Source organism: Pseudophryne corroboree, chromosome 4 (assembly GCF_028390025.1).
Source record: "Pseudophryne corroboree isolate aPseCor3 chromosome 4, aPseCor3.hap2, whole genome shotgun sequence".
NCBI lineage: Eukaryota > Metazoa > Chordata > Amphibia > Anura > Myobatrachidae > Pseudophryne > Pseudophryne corroboree.
In genome coordinates, this window is record NC_086447.1 from 67,400,949 (window position 1) to 67,419,043 (window position 18,095).

The 18,095-nt window shown below is 45.6% G+C and overlaps 1 protein-coding gene and 1 pseudogene across 1 annotated transcript in view; one reads left to right on the plus strand and one right to left on the minus strand.

Moving 5' to 3' along the window:
* LOC134908899 (cytochrome P450 2K1-like) overlaps positions 1-18,095 on the plus strand; it is a 256,817-nt gene that overhangs the window by 50,446 nt on the left and 188,276 nt on the right. The gene's annotated exons all lie outside the window — the stretch shown is intronic.
* Positions 11,485-11,603, minus strand: LOC134913769 (5S ribosomal RNA; annotated as a pseudogene).

The following is an 18,095-nucleotide window of genomic DNA, read 5'->3' on the forward strand; positions in this document are numbered from 1 at the left end:
CTATTTAAACTTTTACTCTAAGCAGCTCGGGAGAGCCACCTAGATTGCACCCTTCTCGTTCGGGCACAAAATCTTAACTGAGGCTTGGAGGAGGGTCATAGGGGGAGGAGCCAGTGCACACCAGCTAGTCCTAAAGCTTTTACTTTGTGCCCAGTCTCCTGCAGAGCCGCTATTCCCCATGGTCCTTACGGAGTCCCCAGCATCCACTTAGGACGTTAGAGAAAGGGGGACTGTTGCCGTAATGTGTAAAAAGGCGGACTGCTGCCGTAATGTGTAAAATGGGGGACAGTGCTTCCGCAATGTGTAAAAAGGGGACTGCTGCCGTAATATGTAAAAAGGGGGACTGTTGCCGTAATGTGTAAAAAGGCGGACTGCTGCCATAATGTGTAAAAAGGGGGACAGTGCTGCCGTAATGGGTAAAAAAGGGGACGCTGTCTGCCGTAATGTGTAAAAAGGGGGACGCTGCCTGCCGTAATGTGTAAAAAGGGGGATGCTGTCTGCCGTAATGTGTAATAAGGGGGACGCTGTCTGCCGTAATGTGTAATAAGAGGACGCTGTCTACCGTAATGTGTAAAAAGGGGCTCTAAGTACCTAGTGTAGTGGCGCTACTGTGCGGCATCATTTGAATAATGGAGACTACTGTGCACCATACTATGAATTGGTATTATTTTGTGGCCATGCCCCTTCCCCATTAAGCCACGCCCCTATATATTTTTTGCGCACCTGCCGCGCGCACTGCCCCTGTCTTGCATGGGGGGGGGGGGGCACCAATGCCGTTTCTTGCACACAGCGCTAAAATGCCTAGTTACGGCACTGATTCAAACCATTACGAATAGACCAAACACTGCCGAGATTGGTGCTTAGTGAATTCCCGGATTGGGACTTAGAAAAAAAAACACGAATCGACCAAACTCAGATTTTTAGTAAATACTGGCCCATGGCTTACATTAGAATAAAACCATACAAAATACATTATTTATTAGAGATGAGCGCCTGAAATTTTTCGGGTTTTGTGTTTTGGTTTTGGGTTCGGTTCCGCGGCCGTGTTTTGGGTTCGAACGCGTTTTGGCAAAACCTCACCGAATTATTTTTGTCGGATTCGGGTGTGTTTTGGATTCGGGTGTTTTTTTCCAAAAACACTAAAAAACAGCTTAAATCATAGAATTTGGGGGTCATTTTGATCCCAAAGTATTATTAACCTCAAAAACCATAATTTACACTCATTTTCAGTCTATTCTGAATACCTCACACCTCACAATATTATTTTTAGTCCTAAAATTTGCACCGAGGTCGCTGTGTGAGTAAGATAAGCGACCCTAGTGGCCGACACAAACACCGGGCCCATCTAGGAGTGGCACTGCAGTGTCACGCAGGATGTCCCTTCCAAAAAACCCTCCCCAAACAGCACATGACGCAAAGAAAAAAAGAGGCGCAATGAGGTAGCTGTGTGAGTAAGATTAGCGACCCTAGTGGCCGACACAAACACCGGGCCCATCTAGGAGTGGCACTGCAGTGTCACGCAGGATGGCCCTTCCAAAAAACCCTCCCCAAACAGCACATGACGCAAAGAAAAAAAGAGGCGCAATGAGGTAGCTGACTGTGTGAGTAAGATTAGCGACCCTAGTGGCCGACACAAACACCGGGCCCATCTAGGAGTGGCACTGCAGTGTCACGCAGGATGGCCCTTCCAAAAAACCCTCCCCAAACAGCACATGACGCAAAGAAAAAAAGAGGCGCAATGAGGTAGCTGACTGTGTGAGTAAGATTAGCGACCCTAGTGGCCGACACAAACACCGGGCCCATCTAGGAGTGGCACTGCAGTGTCACGCAGGATGTCCCTTCCAAAAAACCCTCCCCAAACAGCACATGACGCAAAGAAAAAAAGAGGCGCAATGAGGTAGCCGTGTGAGTAAGATTAGCGACCCTAGTGGCCGACACAAACACCGGGCCCATCTAGGAGTGGCACTGCAGTGTCACGCAGGATGTCCCTTCCAAAAAACCCTCCCCAAACAGCACATGACGCAAAGAAAAAAAGAGGCGCAATGAGGTAGCTGTGTGAGTAAGATTAGCGACCCTAGTGGCCGACACAAACACCGGGCCCATCTAGGAGTGGCACTGCAGTGTCACGCAGGATGTCCCTTCCAAAAAACCCTCCCCAAACAGCACATGACGCAAAGAAAAAAAGAGGCGCAATGAGGTAGCTGACTGTGTGAGTAAGATTAGCGACCCTAGTGGCCGACACAAACACCGGGCCCATTTAGGAGTGGCACTGCAGTGTCACGCAGGATGTCCCTTCCAAAAAACCCTCCCCAATCAGCACATGATGCAAAGAAAAAGAAAAGAAAAAAGAGGTGCAAGATGGAATTATCCTTGGGCCCTCCCACCCACCCTTATGTTGTATAAACAAAACAGGACATGCACACTTTAACCAACCCATCATTTCAGTGACAGGGTCTGCCACACGACTGTGACTGATATGACGGGTTGGTTTGGACCCCCCCCAAAAAAGAAGCAATTAATCTCTCCTTGCACAAACTGGCTCTATAGAGGCAAGATGTCCACCTCATCTTCACCCTCCGATATATCACCGTGTACATCCCCCTCCTCACAGATTATCAATTCGTCCCCACTGGAATCCACCATCTCAGCTCCCTGTGTACTTTGTGGAGGCAATTGCTGCTGGTCAATGTCTCCGCGGAGGAATTGATTATAATTCATTTTAATGAACATCATCTTCTCCACATTTTCTGGATGTAACCTCGTACGCCGATTGCTGACAAGGTGAGCGGCGGCACTAAACACTCTTTCGGAGTACACACTTGTGGGAGGGCAACTTAGGTAGAATAAAGCCAGTTTGTGCAAGGGCCTCCAAATTGCCTCTTTTTCCTGCCAGTATAAGTACGGACTGTGTGACGTGCCTACTTGGATGCGGTCACTCATATAATCCTCCACCATTCTATCAATGTTGAGAGAATCATATGCAGTGACAGTAGACGACATGTCCGTAATCGTTGTCAGGTCCTTCAGTCCGGACCAGATGTCAGCATCAGCAGTCGCTCCAGACTGCCCTGCATCACCGCCAGCGGGTGGGCTCGGAATTCTGAGCCTTTTCCTCGCACCCCCAGTTGCGGGAGAATGTGAAGGAGGAGATGTTGACAGGTCGCGTTCCGCTTGACTTGACAATTTTGTCACCAGCAGGTCTTTCAACCCCAGCAGACCTGTGTCTGCCGGAAAGAGAGATCCAAGGTAGGCTTTAAATCTAGGATCGAGCACGGTGGCCAAAATGTAGTGCTCTGATTTCAACAGATTGACCACCCGTGAATCCTTGTTAAGCGAATTAAGGGCTGCATCCACAAGTCCCACATGCCTAGCGGAATCGCTCCCTTTTAGCTCCTTCTTCAATGCCTCCAGCTTCTTCTGCAAAAGCCTGATGAGGGGAATGACCTGACTCAGGCTGGCAGTGTCTGAACTGACTTCACGTGTGGCAAGTTCAAAGGGCATCAGAACCTTGCACAACGTTGAAATCATTCTCCACTGCACTTGAGACAGGTGCATTCCATCTCCTATATCGTGCTCAATTGTATAGGCTTGAATGGCCTTTTGCTGCTCCTCCAACCTCTGAAGCATATAGAGGGTTGAATTCCACCTCGTTACCACTTCTTGCTTCAGATGATGGCAGGGCAGGTTCAGTAGTTTTTGGTGGTGCTCCAGTCTTCTGTACGTGGTGCCTGTACGCCGAAAGTGTCCCGCAATTTTTCTGGCCACCGACAGCATCTCTTGCACGCCCCTGTCGTTTTTAAAAAAATTCTGCACCACCAAATTCAAGGTATGTGCAAAACATGGGACGTGCTGGAATTTGCCCATATTTAATGCACACACAATATTGCTGGCGTTGTCCGATGCCACAAATCCACAGGAGAGTCCAATTGGGGTAAGCCATTCCGCGATGATCTTCCTCAGTTGCCGTAAGAGGTTTTCAGCTGTGTGCGTATTCTGGAAAGCGGTGATACAAAGCGTAGCCTGCCTAGGAAAGAGTTGGCGTTTGCGAGATGCTGCTACTGGTGCCGCCGCTGCTGTTCTTGCGGCGGGAGTCCATACATCTACCCAGTGGGCTGTCACAGTCATATAGTCCTGACCCTGCCCTGCTCCACTTGTCCACATGTCCGTGGTTAAGTGGACATTGGGTACAACTGCATTTTTTAGGAGACTGGTGAGTCTTTTTCTGACGTCCGTGTACATTCTCGGTATCGCCTGCCTAGAGAAGTGGAACCTAGATGGTATTTGGTAACGGGGGCACACTGCCTCAATAAATTGTCTAGTTCCCTGTGAACTAACGGCGGATACCGGACGCACGTCTAACACCAACATAGTTGTCAAGGACTCAGTTATCCGCTTTGCAGTAGGATGACTGCTGTGATATTTCATCTTCCTCGCAAAGGACTGTTGAACAGTCAATTGCTTACTGGAAGTAGTACAAGTGGGCTTACGACTTCCCCTCTGGGATGACCATCGACTCCCAGCGGCAACAACAGCAGCGCCAGCAGCAGTAGGCGTTACACGCAAGGATGCATCGGAGGAATCCCAGGCAGGAGAGGACTCGTCAGACTTGCCAGTGACATGGCCTGCAGGACTATTGGCATTCCTGGGGAAGGAGGAAATTGACACTGAGGGAGTTGGTGGGGTGGTTTGCGTGAGCTTGGTTACAAGAGGAAGGGATTTACTGGTCAGTGGACTGCTTCCGCTGTCACCCAAAGTTTTTGAACTTGTCACTGACTTATTATGAATGCGCTGCAGGTGACGTATAAGGGAGGATGTTCCGAGGTGGTTAACGTCCTTACCCCTACTTATTACAGCTTGACAAAGGGAACACACGGCTTGACACCTGTTGTCCGCATTTCTGGTGAAATACCTCCACACCGAAGAGCTGATTTTTTTGGTATTTTCACCTGGCATGTCAACGGCCATATTCCTCCCACGGACAACAGGTGTCTCCCCGGGTGCCTGACTTAAACAAACCACCTCACCATCAGAATCCTCCTGGTCAATTTCCTCCCCAGCGCCAGCAACACCCATATCCTCCTCATCCTGGTGTACTTCAACACTGACATCTTCAATCTGACTATCAGGAACTGGACTGCGGGTGCTCCTTCCAGCACTTGCAGGGGGCGTGCAAATGGTGGAAGGCGCATGCTCTTCACGTCCAGTGTTGGGAAGGTCAGGCATCGCAACCGACACAATTGGACTCTCCTTGTGGATTTGGGATTTCAAAGAACGCACAGTTCTTTGCGGTGCTTTTGCCAGCTTGAGTCTTTTCAGTTTTCTAGCGAGAGGCTGAGTGCTTCCATCCTCATGTGAAGCTAAACCACTAGCCATGAACATAGGCCAGGGCCTCAGCCGTTCCTTGCCACTCCGTGTGGTAAATGGCATATTGGCAAGTTTACGCTTCTCCTCCGACAATTTTATTTTAGGTTTTGGAGTCCTTTTTTTACTGATATTTGGTGTTTTGGTTTTGACATGCTCTGTACTATGCCATTGGGCATCGGCCTTGGCAGACGACGTTGCTGGCATTTCATCGTCTCGGCCATGACTAGTGGCAGCAGCTTCAGCACGAGGTGGAAGTGGATCTTGATCTTTCCCTAATTTTGGAACCTCAACATTTTTGTTCTCCATATTTTAATAGGCACAACTAAAAGGCACCTCAGGTAAACAATGCAGATGGATGGATTGGATACTAGTATACAATTATGGACGGGCTGCCGAGTGTCGACACAGAGGTAGCCACAGCCGTGAACTACCGCACTGTACTGTGTCTGCTGCTAATATATAGACTGGTTGATAAAGAGATAGTATACTCGTAACTAGTATGTATGTATAAAGAAAGAAAAAAAAACCACGGTTAGGTCACTGGTATATACAATTATGGACGGGCTGCCGAGTGCCGACACAGAGGTAGCCACAGCCGTGAACTACCGCACTGTACTGTGTCTGCTGCTAATATATAGACTGGTTGATAAAGAGATAGTATACTCGTAACTAGTATGTATGTATAAAGAAAGAAAAAAAAACCACGGTTAGGTCACTGGTATATACAATTATGGACGGGCTGCCGAGTGCCGACACAGAGGTAGCCACAGCCGTGAACTACCGCACTGTACTGTGTCTGCTGCTAATATATAGACTGGTTGATAAAGAGATAGTATACTCGTAACTAGTATGTATGTATAAAGAAAGAAAAAAAAACCACGGTTAGGTCACTGGTATATACAATTATGGACGGGCTGCCGAGTGCCGACACAGAGGTAGCCACAGCCGTGAACTACCGCACTGTACTGTGTCTGCTGCTAATATATAGACTGGTTGATAAAGAGATAGTATACTCGTAACTAGTATGTATGTATAAAGAAAGAAAAAAAAACCACGGTTAGGTCACTGGTATATACAATTATGGACGGGCTGCGGAGTGCCGACACAGAGGTAGCCACAGCCGTGAACTACCGCACTGTACTGTGTCTGCTGCTAATATATAGACTGGTTGATAAAGAGATAGTATACTCGTAACTAGTATGTATGTATAAAGAAAGAAAAAAAAAACACGGTTAGGTGGTATATACAATTATGGACGGGCTGCCGAGTGCCGACACAGAGGTAGCCACAGCCGTGAACTACCGCACTGTACTGTGTCTGCTGCTAATATATAGACTGGTTGATAAAGAGATAGTATACTCGTAACTAGTATGTATGTATAAAGAAAGAAAAAAAAACCACGGTTAGGTCACTGGTATATACAATTATGGACGGGCTGCCGAGTGCCGACACAGAGGTAGCCACAGCCGTGAACTACCGCACTGTACACTGGTTGATAAAGAGATAGTAGTATACTCGTAACAACTAGTATGACGACGGTATAAAGAATGAAAAAAAAACCACGGTTAGGTGGTATATAATACAATTATGGTTGGACGGACTGCCTGCCGAGTGCCGACACAGAGGTAGCCACAGCCGTGAACTACCGCACTGTACACTGGTTGATAAAGAGATAGTAGTATACTCGTAACAACTAGTATGACGACGGTATAAAGAATGAAAAAAAAACCACGGTTAGGTGGTATATAATACAATTATGGTTGGACGGACTGCCTGCCGAGTGCCGACACAGAGGTAGCCACAGCCGTGAACTACCGCACTGTACACTGGTTGATAAAGAGATAGTAGTATACTCGTAACAACTAGTATGACGACGGTATAAAGAACGAAAAAAAAACCACGGTTAGGTGGTATATATTATAATACAATTATGGATGGACGGACTGCCTGCCGAGTTCCGACACAGAGGTAGCCACAGCCGTGAACTACCGCACTGTACACTGGTTGATAAAGAGATAGTAGTATACTCGTAACAACTAGTATGACGACGGTATAAAGAACGAAAAAAAAACCACGGTTAGGTGGTATATATTATAATACAATTATGGATGGACGGACTGCCTGCCGAGTGCCGACACAGAGGTAGCCACAGCCGTGAACTACCGCACTGTACTGTGTCTGCTGCTAATATAGACTGGTTGATAAAGAGATAGTATACAATACTACTAATATACTGGTGGTCAGGCACTGGTCACCACTAGTCACACTGGCAGTGGCACTCCTGCAGCAAAAGTGTGCACTGTTTAATTTTAATATAATATTATTTATCATGTACTCCTGGCTCCTGCTATAACAACCTGCAGTGCTCCCCAGTCTCCCCCACAATTATAAGCTTTATATACAATACATTGATGTGCAGCACACTGGGCTGAGCAGTGCACACAGACTGAGTCACTGTGTGACTGTGTATCGTTTTTTTCAGGCAGAGAACGGTCACCACTAGTCACACTGGCAGTGGCACTCCTGCAGCAAAAGTGTGCACTGTTTAATTTTAATATAATATTATTTATCATGTACTCCTGGCTCCTGCTATAACAACCTGCAGTGCTCCCCAGTCTCCCCCACAATTATAAGCTTTATATACAATACATTGATGTGCAGCACACTGGGCTGAGCAGTGCACACAGACTGAGTCACTGTGTGACTGTGTATCGTTTTTTTCAGGCAGAGAACGGATATATTAAATAAAACAAACAACTGCACTGTCTCTGGTGGTCACTGGTCACTGTGGTCGTCAGTCACTAAACTCTGTCTGCACTCTGCACTCTCTTCTAATCTACAGTATCACAGCAATCTCTCTCTCTCTCTCTCTTCTAAATCTAATCTAAATGGAGAGGACGCCAGCCACGTCCTCTCCCTATCAATCTCAATGCACGTGTGAAAATGGCGGCGACGCGGGCTCCTTATATAGAATCCGAGTCTCGCGATAGAATCCGAGCCTCGCGAGAATCCGACAGCGTCATGATGACGTTCGGGCGCGCTCGGGTTAACCGAGCAAGGCGGGAAGATCCGAGTCGCTCGGACCCGTGAAAAAAAAAGTGAAGTTCGTGCGGGTTCGGATTCAAAGAAACCGAACCCGCTCATCTCTATTATTTATATCCTTTTTTTGTTGGAACCAACTGCAGCAGCAGCTTGGTCTCGCTCCCTCAGTAGTTGGGCTCAGGATATTCCTTCCATCCAGTCGTCTACTATTTGGACTGATTATTGTGAGATCACTCTTAAACGTATCCCCTCAGCAACGCTGCAGGTAACTCATCTTGAGATCTTGCATAGGGCATACATTTCTCAATCGCAGAGAAAATTTATGGTAGCGGGGGAATCAGGCAGATGCCCAAACTGTACTGCCTACAAAGCAGATTTTTTTCATAATTTCTGGGAATGTAGGAAGATCAGACGATTTTGGGATAAAGTTGTCGCTCATATTAATAATCTTTTTTCTTTATGTCTTATCAAAGCCCCTATCCCTTGCCTTCTTTTGAATTTCGATGAATGGGATTTGGGATTACGCAAAAACATATTATCTCCTATATTAACGGTTATTTTAACCATTGCCAGTAAACTCATTTTAACGCACTGGATCTCTAGATCCCCCCCCTTTTTTGCACGAACTTCAATCAGAGATTTAAAAAATACTTTATTATGAACGTAGTGCTGCATTCCCAGAGATTGAAACTGGTGTAGAGAGGTTTTATAAAAAATGGGGCGAATATATAGTCCACCTTCCCCAGAGCATACAAGACCAACTTCAAACGGTGTTTGAGGGCACTGACTGGTTTTTAAGAAAGAATCTAACGTAACTCCTATCTACTATGATGACATATTTTTTATTTTGAAGATGCCATTGCCTTTTCCCTCCTTCCCTCTGTTCTTCGGCTCCCCCCCCCCCCCCCCTTCCTTTTTCTTAGTATGCCTTTTACAGTTATAGCAGTGGTTTCCAAACTTTTTAGAATCACGGCGTCCTAGTATATCAGAATTTTTTTTCACGGCACCCCTAGGCCAAAATTTCTTATTGAGAAATTTAGATAGAAATATTACATTAAGTAGATCGCGTTTATACGTCATCCTTAGGGTCAGTTGTGTGGTGAGGGACAAGATTTGCTTCTGTTTGGCCACATATTTTATGACTGGCAGCCACCAGCACTGGTTTTGCCTGTTATATTGGCCATGAATAATTTGAATTGGTCCTGGATCACCAACCAAGGGCACCCCTGCAAGTGTCCCGAGGCACCCCAGGGAGCTACGCAGAGGCGGATTGGGCATAGGGTCTACAGGGAAGATTCCCGGTGGGCCGGCGCACCCGTGGGGCCTGTTTTGTTTGAGGACATGTGGTCCTATTTACAGACATAATGAATAAGATGCCAAACAATTTGCATATATGAAAATGACTTTGCCACTTAGCCTGTGATTGCAGATGATCTAGTGTATGCTCTGTCTGCCTGCTTGGCTGACATATAAGATTGAGTGAATAGTGATTGGGATACGGTTGGTGTAATAAGCAAGAAAATATATCTTTCTAAAGAATTATATAGTTTCCTAAATTCTAAAAATGTATCATATAATGTGCTCATAACATTTAATTTTATTTCCTTTTAACTTCCCCTTGATGCTGGACATGCCCACTATCTGGAAAGTCTTGGGGGGAGGGTGCTGCTGCCATGGCCCATGGCTAGACCTTACACCTCTGGTGCTGCCCATGTGGGGCCACTAGTACAAATTTTTCCAGGGTCGCTTTTTGTTCCCAATCCACCCCTGGAGCCACGGCACACAATTTGGGAACCTCTGAGTTATAGTGATGTGATCTATTTATGCCTGGTATATTGGATTCGAATAACAAGACTATGAATTTAATTTTCCTTCTCATTCTCTTTAATGTAACAAATGCTCCGTTTGTTGTGGTCTTGTAGCCAAATTTTTTAGGCATTATTCTATTTTGAATATCATCCTTAGATTCTCTTCGTTCTTTGATGCCCTGATGTAAGATACATACCAATACTGTTGGCATATGTTCGATTTTATATGTATTAATGGAAAAACTTTGTAAACCCAATAAAATGTTTATTAAAAAATTGAAAAAATAGCAACTCCTCATTCAACCCAAAAAACAAGAAATGTAAAGATGGCGCTTTAGTTCAAAGGTGCTGCAGTCCACCAGCCGGGATGGTCAACTATATCCCAAAAGTCACAGTTTGTACAGTCAAATTTTGCTGTGGTGCGCTCCCTGGGTTACTAGGGCAATATTCGCTCTTCGGAAGGAGGGTGTTAGGCTCTGATGAGAGTATTCTCTGTTCGGCAATAATTCCCCACTCCAATTCACGTGGTTTTACCTAAAAGATGAAAGAGAGAGCAATATATAGTGAAGTATATTGGGTGGAGTTTTTTTAGGAATCTGCACTGGTCCAGGTTGTACAATAGTTGGAATTCAATTGGTATATATCACAAGTGACTGAATGTATTTAAACCAACATAAAGCTACCGACTTCGCCTGATAAGGCTTTTAAAGTAGAACAAGGTTGGCGGTGCTCCCAGACATCAGTTCCAAAACAAACTGTGAAAGGGTTGTTAGGCAAGAGGCAAAAAAAGGGGGACTATTGATAATGTCTCTCAGGGGCACACTTTGTACTATATATTGGAAAAATAGAGGGTTGGATAGGATAAGATAATTTGTAAGTGGGAAAGGATAAAACTTAACTTTTAATCACAGACGAAAGAATAATAAAATGATTGCTGTGCATCAGCAATAAATGTTTAAAATTAGTATTAAACAACAAAATGAAGTTGACGATACAATAATGTGTAACTCACTCATATGAAGAGGGTGACAGAAAGTTTGTCTGTAAACCCACTGATTTGTAAGTGAGTATTGTTGTTTGACGTTTGTCAGAAGCAAAAATATAACTATTCCTATTATCTCTATGAGGTTATATTATATACATTTGTATATTCATAGAAGAGATAATGGAAAACCGGCTTGTATAGATCGGGACTCATAAAAAATGGGTCAGCTACGGTAATGGATTACAGGGTTAAACTAGAATTGAATTGCAGAAGGTATATTCCTTGGTGCTACAGTACCCGGTATTCCCAGAGGGTCACCCTTTCTGGTACTGACCTGGCCCAATGCTGCTTGGCTTCCAAGATCAGGCGAGATCGGGTATGTCCAGCATGGTATGACTGTAGAAAGTCGTGAAAATACCTGTCAGCATAGACAATGGCCACTGATGAGGCCAATTCGGAAAACTAATATAATAACTAATATTAGTCAATGACCCGTGGGTCGTCCCCAAAATGACACGTGAATGAATGGGGGGGTCTGAAAAAACTGGAGGGATTAATTTCTCTCCCCTCACAGGCTTTATTTACACACACTGAAAATGACGTGTTTAAATAGATGGGTAAATCTGAAAAAGACAGGGAGGTTGATTGCTCTCCCCTGAAGGATGTCTCAAAATGAGATGTAGGTGTGGAAATTACAGTGAAGGATGGTGACAAAAATACACCTGTGCTGTATCATACAGAGCGTTTGGACTCAAAAGTTACAGCCCACCGCATAATACAATACAATGGTTGATAAGAATACACTTAAATACACTTATTTGAAAGAGCAGCTGTACATTTGTACCAAGAAGACGTATTGATATTACACCAATAGTCTCATGAATAAATATATGGAAAGAGTAAATGGTGACTATCATACAGAGGTTTGGACTCAAAAATTACAGCCCACGGATTGCCTGGATAGTTAACACTAAATAAACGGTTAACCATAAATTGCTAACAGGCACAAAAATCTCAGACCTAACATCGGATCCAGTCTGGAAGCTAATGAGAATTCATACAGACTGCAGCATGGAAGTTACAGCAACAGCTGTCTGTCTGTTCCCTAACTTCACACATAATACAATACAATGGCTGATAAGGATTCACTTTAAATACACTAATTTGCAAGAACAGCTGTGCATTTACATTGGATTCGAATAACAAGACTATGAATTTAATTTTCCTTCTCATTCTCTTTGATGTAACAAATGCTCCGTTTGTTGTGGTCTTGTAGCCAAATTTTTTAGGCATTATTCTATTTTGAATATCATCCTTAGATTCTCTTCGTTCTTTGATGCCCTGACGTAAGATACATACCAATACTGTTGGCATATGTTCGATTTTATATGTATTAATGGAAAAACTTTGAAAACCCAATAAAATGTTTATTAAAAAATTGAAAAAATAGCAACTCCTCATTCAACCCAAAAACAAAGAAATGTAAAGATGGCGCTTTAGTTCAAAGGTGCTGCAGTCCACCAGCCGGGATGGTCAACTATATCCCAAAAGTCACAGTTTGTACAGTCAAATTTTGCTGTGGTGCGCTCCCTGGGTTACTAGGGCAATATTCGCTCTTCGGAAAGAGGGTGTTAGGCTCTGATGAGAGTATTCTCTGTTCGGCAATAATTCCCCACTCCAATTCACGTGGTTTTACCTAAAAGATGAAAGAGAGAGCAATATATAGTGAAGTATAGTCAGACTAAATTCTGCTCACATTAATTAAATTAAATTAAATCAAATGTATTTCAAAAATTATCCCCAAAAAACTGGAATCCCCCTAAACTGGCAGACCCACGTACCAGATTCTGTGGGGTGTCAGCAGTGCCCACCCAAATACGCCTGTGGTATTGCTTCCACTGCTTTCTAGTAGCTTTCCTCCAAGATATTTCACCACTTCACCACTCCATTTTGAGTTATGTCCCCAAAAGTAGGAAGAAAATAGCAGTATATAGTGAAGTACTGTTTGTTCTGATGAGCAAATGGTAGTTTTTTATTAAAGTGCAACAGAAGTTCTTTTAAAACATAGCATATAACGTCAAAGTGCAAATTTGCAAGAATAAATAAATAGTTAAAATTTGCAATCCACCACAGATTAGTTACCAGAGTTATTGGGGTGTATCAAGTGTCCACCCAAAAACGCCTCAAATATTGCTCCCCGGGTTTGCAGCAACAGTCAGCGAATTCCCTCTGGATATTGTGGGTACTGCCAACCAGTCACTGACGCATTTCTGCCATTTAAGGGCCTTTGTCAAGGTGTGTGGTGTGTATGGGGTAGGGTCTATTTAAACCCCCCTCTGTGATTTGATTGGAGGACCCATCATTGCATCTAAAAATGTATACAGCCTATATTATCGTATGCTTTACCTCCCTATCCATCAAAATGTTGTCCCCACTATACAAAAACGTCCTAGATTATACTCTTTCAGCGTTACATTGTATTTAAAATCGAAGGCGTGCGTTCCAAAGTCCGTGGAGCGCACGCTGCTTCCTGTTGTCCGACCAACACGTGGACGGATGTGCCACAAGTACAATCAATGCACGTTATTTCCTGTTATTCTGTGGTCACGTGACCGGACGCGCCGCGTGTAGCGCTCCGTGCCCTCGTGACCAAAACTCCCCTCGTCCATTTCAACACCTTGGAGCGCACTGACAGCTTGCGTTCCATTAGTGTTTACACATGGTTAGTTCCGCTTCCTGGTGCCTAATAGACTCGTGGAACTTACTGACAGATTGCGTTCCAAAAATATCTATAAAAGCTTAATTTCAGGTGTCTGATCTCCTTCTGCATACGGCATATTATACTCACAACCTCCACAACATATACTAACATTTATAGCACCCTAAGGGATAGTAACAAAAAATCAATATAAAGTGCAGTATTATAGAAACCATTTCAATTCGAACTCCATGTTTAACTCTTTAGGGTTTAACGTACCCATTTCATATATGAGTTTCATTTCAGTTTGTGCTAACAATTCTTCCTTATTATTCCTTCTCCATTGGTTTTGCACCGCTCTTATCCCTATCACCTTTGTTAGGCCTTCACATTTGCTCTGATGAACTTCTTTCAAATGATTGGAGACCGTTGGGTGAGATGATGGCTAGCATATATACTGTATCCTTTCACATTTGCGTTGCAATAGAGCTTGATGTCTGTCTCCACCTCTCCATTGTGGATGGATGTGGTCCACCGGCATGAAGACTAAATCTTTTATAGTGTGTCCATAGCCCCCAGAATGCTTAGCTACTGGTGGTGCACTGGAATTTTTTAATCAAGATCCTGTGCATACCAATTCTCTCTTTCACCAGACAGGTCGTTTTGCCCACATATATTTTGTTACATGGGCAAATAATTAATAGCTCATATACTTTAATTCAGCGGTGCTTTAAGAGAAGGCCCGTGTTCATTTTCCGATTGGGACCCCTCCTCCCCGGCGGTACAGTGGACTCTGGCATTGTGTCAGAGTCTACTGCACTGGCCTCTGGGAACATGGCGCTCGCGCCGCGATCCCAGGGGCATCTCTATTGATCATGTGCAAATCAACAGAAAATAGCCGCTAGGAAACCAGCGCCCAGCCTGCAAAGAGATGAGTATAATTAAATGGGTGCAGGGTGTGCGGGGTGTTGGGCCCCCCTGGACCCAAGGGCCCATGTGCACCGCACACCTTGCACCCACTATGAATATGCCAGTGCTTTGATTCACATGTCATATGGTGGTCTAGATGCAGTGCTGACCCTTGGGCTAATGTCTTAGAACCATTGGCATTTCTATAATGGGTACAATGTGTGGGTCCAGGGGGGCCCGCACCGCACACATTGCACCCATTTTAATACTTACCTTGCCAGAGTTCAGCATCGGGCACTGCGTTTGCGGTGGAAATGGCCGCCAAAATGGCTGCCGTCCATGCGCGGTAGCCAAATTGGTCTCCGGATCATGGCGGGCGCCATGTTTCCGGAGACCTGCACAATGCTGGAGTCTACACCGCCGTACAGAGGAGGGGGCCCACCCGGAGGTGCACACAGGCTCCTTTTATAACATAATAAGATGTTCTTTTGTCAGCTAGGACCAATCACTGGGTCCACACACAGTACAATGTGCCATTGCCTGAGGACAGCTATGTATTCACCCTGATTACAACTCCCGCCCCACACAGCAACCCTCCACCTCCAGTAAAAAGTATTAATCAAATCTAACAATCAAATCATACAAATGTAAGGTCAGTAAACCTCACTCAACCACTATAATTTCTTCACATAGTACAGATATAAATGCACTTAGAACCGCTTTCTTAGTTTTAATTATAGAATGTAATCACTGCTATGATATAACACAGGTCAGTTAAATCCAATGATAGTACTAGTTGAACAAATTACCTAGTAATACTTCATTAAGAATAGTTGAAATTGGCTGCAATTGTGATCTGAATAGGTTTACAGAGTAATACTTAACTAACCGTGGCGTAAGTTCGTCCCAGTTGCCCGGAGGCAAGATAAATATTGGTGCCCCCTATTTCCATATTAAGATAAATTTGTGTGTGTGTGTGTGTGTGTGTGTGTGTGTGTGTGTGTGTGTGTGTGTGTGTGTGTGTATGGAGTGTTCTGAAAAATAATGTATATATTATATTTATACATTTGTCTTTTATTTTGAATCACACATTTCTTAGCAGTCATACCGAGGATTAGAACCCATGACCTGTTACACTACCAGCAGACACTTTACTGATGGAGCTATTTGCTCCTGTAGAGGAAGCATGAGAATTCTAACTATATGAAGTTACGTGTAATTGTCAGAGCTCTGATTGGCTCACGGATCGGTGCTGAATTAAACTGAGACATCCGCCGGAGACTCAGGGGAGGGAGAGGCGCAGGCTGCGCTCTCCTCCTCTCACACAGACAGAGCGGCAGCGGTGAGCAGGGGAGGAGGGGTGGGGGGGGGGACATGTATACCTGACACTGGGGGATATCTGGCACTGGGGGGGGGGGGCATGTATACCTGACACTGGGGGATATCTGGCACTGGGGGGGGGGGGCATGGGTACCTGGAACTGGGGGATATCTGGCACTGGGGGGGCATGTATACCTGGCACTGGGGGATATCTGGCACTGGGGGGGGGCATGTATACCTGGCACTGGGGGATATCTGGCATTGGGGGCATATCTGGCACTGGGGGGCATGTATACCTGGCACTGGGGGATATCTGGCACTGGGGGGGGCATGTATACCTGGCACTGGGGGATATCTGGCACTGTGGGGCATGTATACCTGGCACTGGGGGATATCTGGCACTGGGGGCATATCTGGCACTGGGGGGTATGTATACCTGGCACTGGGGGATGTCTGGCACTGGGGGGGCATGTATACCTGGCACTGGGGGATATCTGGCACTGGGGGGGGTATGTATACCTGGCACTGGGGGATATCTGGCACTGGGGGCATATCTGGCACTGGAAGGACATGTGTATCTGGCACTGGGGGCATATCTGGCACTGGGGGGACATGTGTATCTGGCACTGGGGGGACATGTGTATCTGGCACTGTGGCCATATCTGACACTGAGGGCATATCTGGCAATGGGGGCATACTTGTGTATCTGCCACTGGGGGCATTTCTGTATCTGGTACTGTGGGCATATCTGGCACTGGGGGCATACTTGTGTATCTGGCACTGTGGGGGCATTTCTGTATCTGGCACTGGGGGGGCAATGTATATCTGACACAGTGGGGGCATTTGTGTATCTGGCACTGTGGGGCAAAGTGTATCTGGCACTCTGGGGGCATTTGTGTATCTGGCACAGTGAGGCAATGTGTATCTGGCACTCTGGGGGCATTTGTGTATCTGGCACTGTGAGGCAATGTGTATCTGGCACTCTGGGGGCATTTGTGTATCTGGCACTGTGAGGCAATGTGTATCTGGCACTCTGGGGGCATTTGTGTATCTGGCACAGTGAGGCAATGTGTATATGGCACTGTGGGCAATGTATATCTGGCACTGTGGGGCAATGTATATCTGGCACTGTGGGGCAATGTGTATCTGGCACAGTGAGGCAATGTGTATCTGTCACTGTGGGGCAATGTATATCTGTCACTGTGGGGCAATGTATATCTGTCACTGTGGGGCAATGTATATCTGTCACTGTAGGGCAACGTGTATCTGGCACTATTGGGGTCATACGTGTATCTGCCCCTCCCCCATATGTGTATCACGCCCCCATTTTCATTGGCCACGCCCCATGTGGCATTTGGACAAACCCATTTTTTGCGTATAGACAGTACCCGTAAGACATTTTTTCTACTTGCACCACTGACTCCAGCAAACACACTGAAAAGTGAAGGGAATGGACAGCTGCTACATGTTTGTTACTGTTTTTTTTGTATAACCAGCAAGTAAGGCAGTATCTGGACATTGCTGCCATCTGTGTCCAACCAGCAAGTGCACAGTATCTGGGCAAATGTATTTGTGTCCAAAAAATTTAAATAAGCGGTGAGACTTGCAAGGGATGGCATACCCTGTGAGGACACATCCCTTGTAGCGAGGGAATTCCCCTCTTTAGCGAAATCACACACGCACTCACTCCGCGACTACCACGAGTAGCATGCGGTGACCACTCCTTCTTCCCCCTATCATTGTGCCCCCCTATCATTTTCCTCTAGATCTGTCCTGCTTTGGGCTGGCTACTGCAATCGGAGCTCTCAGCAGCGGGAACTGACGGGCCAGGAACAGTCAGTGAGGGCAGCGGGGAGCAACAAAAATGGTTGCGGGAGTAGCCATATGACCAGCAGTAGCCCCTCCTCCCATGGGCCTTTGCAGAGACACTGTCACTGACACAGGGTAAACCCCCGATGGGCCCCGCTGC